The 5,518-nt window shown below is 48.5% G+C and overlaps 1 pseudogene; it reads left to right on the plus strand.

The window, feature by feature from the left end:
* The first annotated feature begins 2,160 nt into the window (after nt 1-2,160).
* Nucleotides 2,161-4,286, plus strand: LOC136466154 (uncharacterized; annotated as a pseudogene).
* The last annotated feature ends 1,232 nt before the right edge of the window (nt 4,287-5,518 follow it).

Raw genomic sequence — 5,518 nt, forward strand, 5'->3', positions numbered from 1 at the left:
GTCCAGGTACGACCCTTCATAGATAGACATCGACAGGCACCCTAGAAGAACTGATATGGGACTGCTGGATGTGCCTTCCTACTAGTCATCACAAGACTTCCTCTAGTTGTAGCTCTAGGCTACTCTACTGTGCACAACTACGGGTTTAGCCTACCTCTAAACCCTCTCACAAGAATTCTTCTAGTCACTATAGCTCTTGGTTATACCAACCGAGTACTCTCAGGAGCTGGTCTACTTTGCTCACCACCATATTTGAAAGCTTCAAACTCTGAGCCACTTTGCTTCTTCTACAACTGAGGTTCAAGTGCTCGCCAGAAGGGTTTTTATAGGCGTCTCGGTGATGTCTATGGACCAGGTTCACGCGGAATACACGGACAAGCTCCTGACTCCTACACAGGTTGACGTGCTACACTACAAGGGTACAGTGCATCCTAGTACAACCTTTTCAGTGTATAGACAGCCTTTTCCCAGCACATGTGAAGTCACGGTACATCCGGTGGCACCTTTGATGATATATTCCCATGAATATCCTAAGCATCTTTAGACCAACTGTACTAAAGCTTTGCATGTGACTTTGACATGTCTTACCTGCTTCTGTACAAGTAGACATGGCAATAATTTTCGCTGACACTCTCATCCTCGAGTATATTCTTTTCAGATCCTTATCTCGAGTACGAGTACTCGAACACAGGCTCAGGGGCTACAGGGTACATATCCTCTATGGATGTTTTTTCTTTTAGACCCCCTAACTCTTTGTTTTGTAAACAGCAAGAGGCTCGGGGGCTACACTCAATGAGTTCACTTTTCTGAAAAATGCATGTCACCCGGAGGCTTTACAGAGCACCTCATGGCTTCACTCACGAAAGCACTTGGACTACGCTTGTTTCTACTCGGCAAGATTAGGATGAACAAGAAGGCTTTCGAGTTCAACCATGACGCTCGGGGGCTTGATGGACTAGGGTCCTAGGGGTTCCCCATGAGGGTACTACTTAGATGGGCCCTATGATGGCCCACGATCTGTTGAAGGATGCGAGACAAGGTGGTGTAGACTTCAAGCTATTCTAGATCGACTTAGTCGGCTTACTATGGAAGGTAGATTCTGTAATAGGACTAGAACTTTTCTCTTGTAACCTACTAGGACTACATACGCGCCCTTACCCTCTCCCCTATATAAAGAGAGGTACGTTGCACCCCCTTATAACCCTAACAATCATACAATCAATCCAACGCAAAAAGATACACGCCGACTGGACGTAAAGGCTGTTACTCAACAAGAGGGCCCGAACTAGTATAAATCGTTTATCTCTTTGCGTTTACTGTCGAGTTCTGCGTATGCCGAAACATTTAAACATCATCCTGGTACTCCCGTGACAAGTTGTCGGTCATCAAACACCGACACTCTGCGAGGTCAGCACCATACACTACTACAGGAATCAATTTGCGCAGCGTGGCCAAAATGGGCTCCGTGGCGAGCTTTGCCCGCCATGGTTAACCGGTGGCCGGCTAGCGAGGCCGGCCACCGAGGCGCCCACTGCGGGAAAAGGGTTTACCGTGGTGGGCCACCTTACTTGCCCGCCGTAGGAAATCATTATTTACCACGGCGGGTGGTATGAATCGCCCGCCGCGGTTAATACAATTTACCGTGGTGGGCTCTTTAAACTGCTCGCCGCGGTAAAGAGTTGATTTACTAAGGTGGGCGCTTTATCTTGCCCGTCGCGGTAAAGCCTGTACAAATACACAGCACACCCCTTCATCTTCTCCATGGGTCTTCCTCTCTCAAACTCATGGGGGGAGGCTTTGCCCTAAAATTTGAGGAAACTTTTGATTTGAGTTGAAGGGCTTGGATTTGAGGGAGGAGGACATCATAAGAGGTTCATAAAGGCTCTCCCTCTCTCCTTCCATCCTCTCTCTCCATTTCCATCACCTAGAGTTCTCTCTAGATCTAGATCTAGATCTAGATCAATTTTAATGGAAAAAATGATGTCATGTATTTCTTTAACTTTAGATTCATCATAGATGCATGCTTCATCTTTCACATCGACATTTCCTCTCTTTTTCATGATTTTGGACGTAAAAATCATCAATTTCTCCTAATTCTTCTTTATTTAATGTTGATTGTGATGGATAATGTTCGCAGGTATGATGGATAGGTCGGAATGGATGTACCGGATCGATAGAGTGAATGATCCGCGGTACCTCTTTGAATTAAGGAAGTTTATTGCTGCTGGTAAATCTCACTGTGAGAGACTGAAGCAGATGACAACCATATGTCCATGTTCTCATTGCAAGAACCTAAAAGCCCACCGAGACAGCAAGGTGCAAACTCATTTGATCATGTATGGTTTCATCGAGGGCTACATAGTCTGGACATTTCATGGCGAAAGAGTTGGTGCGAGTGGCGGTGCATTTGGAGTGAGCTCTTCGATGTCGACGACGATAGTACCACCGGTGAATAAAGATCCTTTAGGAGCACCCGGCTCCTCATCATCTTCAGCAGCAGCTGCGCCAGCCGATAGTGACAACAGTTGTCGTGATTACATCACGGTGCATGATCTAATGCAAGACATGGCCGACGAAGCCGGCGACGGTGGGGATGGTCAGGATACTGTGAGCCAACCCGAGGATGTGCAGCTTGTTGAAGATCTAGTCAAACACTTCGATGAAGATGATGTTGTGTTGGGTTGCCCAAAGTGGTTGGAGAATTTCAGAGAGTTGAAGCAGGCGGCAGTTGATCCTCTCTATAAGGACAGCGGCGATTGTCCGAAGGAGTGCACGGCGCTCCGTTTTAACCTCCATATGTTGATGTTGAAGGCTCATCATGGTTGGTCTAACACTAGCTTCAATGAGTTATTAAGCTACCTTGCCACCACGTACCCAACGGCTAACAAGGTGCCCGCCAATACTTATCGGGCTAAGAAGCTGATCCGGCCAGTGGCGATGAAGCTTAGAAAGTTTGATGCATGCCCTAACCACTGCATCCTGTATCGGGGCAATGAGTATGAGAATTTGATGAGTTGTCCGCACTGTAGCTTTAGTTGGTACAAGAAAAATGCTGGTTGTCGCGTGGATTCAGAAGACGAGGGAGGCTTGCGGGGTGCTCGGAAGAAGAACAAGAAGGGGGCAAAGAAGAGCAGTGCGGCTAAACAGATCTCGGCTCAGCAGGACGATGAAGAAGAGGGTTACATGCATAGGAAAAATCCAGCACTGTCGGAGTGGTACCTGCCCGTGACCGATCGCCTACGTGCAATATTTGGGAACCCGGACGGTGCCAAGCTCATGTCCTGGCATGCATCAGCTGACCGCCTAAAAGACGATGGCAAGCTACGGCACCTATCCGATGGCAAGCAGTGGAAGGATTTCGACGAGGCCTACCTAGAGTTTGGCAAGGAGCCCAGGCATGTTAGGTTCGCGCTGAGTACCGACGGGATGAACTCGTTCGGTGAGCTTAGCAGCTCGCACAGCACTTGGCCCGTCGTGCTCACCATGTACAACCTACCTCCCCATCTATGTCAGAAGCGTAGGTACCTTATGCTGACCATGCTTATCTCCAGACCGAAGCAGCCCGGCAACGATATAGATGTGTTCCTAGAGCCGTTCATGGAGGAAATGAAGATACAATTTGATGTTGGGGTCCAGATGGTGGATGCATCCCGCAAGGAGAAGTTCACACTAAAAGCAATCATCTTTGTCACCATCACCGATTACCCCGGTCTCTTCTCACTGTCGGGGCAGATCAAAGGGAAGACCGGCTGCGTAATTTACATCGACGGGACCTGCTACACTTACCTTAAGGGATCCAATAAGATGGTGTACACGAGGCACAGACGGTTCCTCGGCAAAAATCACAGGTATAGAAGAAGTATTATGAACAAATACTTTGACAATCAGGACGAGCCGCAGCGTGATCAACCGACGCAGACTAGTTGGGGGACAAAGGTGTATGAGATGGTCAAGGACATGGATCAGGTGGAGTTTGGAAAGAAGAAGCCGCCTGAAGAGGGGCCCAAGCAGACAAGGAAGCGAAAGCGGGACCAGACGGAGGAAGTCCCCGCCGCCGTTCCTTTCAAGAAGAAGTCAATTTTCTTCAAGTACCTGTCGTATTGGAAAACACTGAATACACCCCATGCCATCGACTGCATGCACCTGGAGAAAAATGTCTTCGAAAGCATGATCGGTGTCCTGCTGGACATCAAGGGCAAGACAAAGGATGGTATCAAGTCACGAACGGATCTTGTCAATCTAGGCATCAGGCTGGACCTTCACCCGGGACCACCTCAGAACGGTAAAGTTGATATCCCAGGTGTGGCCTGCAACCTAACACAAGACGAGAGGATGGATTTTCTTAAGTTGCTTAGGGGTATCAAGGTGCCGACTGGTTTCTCTTCCAACATCGAGAGCCTAGTCTCCATGAAAGACCTCATAATGACCGGCTACAACTCACACGACTACCATGTCATGCTGATGGTGTTCCTACCAATTGCGATTAGGGCTATCCATCTAGAGTATGTGAAGATGGTCATCACATGGATGTCATACTTCTTTAACCGCATCACCCAAATGGTCATTGATAAGGCTAAGCTGCCTGCCCTGAAGGAGTTCATTGCGGAGACCCTTTGCCAGCTCGAGACGTGCTTTCCACCATCTTACTTTGATATTATGCCACACCTAATGATGCATATGGTCGATCAGATCCATCAACTAGGCCCTGTGTACCTACACCAGATGTGGACGTATGAGCGGTTCATGTCCACCCTCAACAGATACGTCCATAACCGCGCTTACCCGGAGGGCTCTATGATCGAGGCATACACAACGGAGGAGGCCGTGAACTGGTGTATGAGGTACATAAAAGATGGGAGGGTGATTAGGCTACCTGTCCATCACCACAAAGGCAAAACCTCAAGGATGGGGTGCACAGGCCGAAAAGTACGCACCGATGTGGCAAACCGAACGGTGTAAGAAGTTCATTACAACATCCTTCATCAGTTAGTGAGCATGGAGAAATACATTGAAAAGCACCTGGAACAGATCCGCGCCGCTAATGACGGACAGCGCACGGAGGCATGGGTCCAGAACCATCACAAGAGCAATTTCATAGTGGCTCAAAGAGCAACACATACCCCTTGAAGGATGCCCTAATGAAGATACGGAGACCGTTAAGTGGCTTGTGTTAGGCCCATCCAGCCAAATCACCACGTGGCAAGGGTATGACGTCTAGGGCTACTAGTTCCACATGAAAGACAAGGACAAGAAGAGCTTGGCACAGAACTACGGTGTTCGATACAAGGGCGAAGAAGAGTCCACGGGCCAGAGGAGGCAATACTATGGGTAAGTCGAAGAAATATGGGAACTTGACTATGGCCAAAACCTACGCATAACCGTCTTCCGTTGCTAGTGGGTCAAACCGAATGCGGTTGTAGTGGATAGTTATGGGCTAACCACCGTGGACCTCAAAAGTATCGGCTACAAAGATGACCCGTGGGTACTACCAACCAATGTCGCGCAAGTGGCCTACTAT

The sequence above is a fragment of the Miscanthus floridulus genome, chromosome 7, assembly GCF_019320115.1.
Source record: "Miscanthus floridulus cultivar M001 chromosome 7, ASM1932011v1, whole genome shotgun sequence".
In the NCBI taxonomy this organism is placed as follows: Eukaryota; Viridiplantae; Streptophyta; class Magnoliopsida; order Poales; family Poaceae; genus Miscanthus; species Miscanthus floridulus.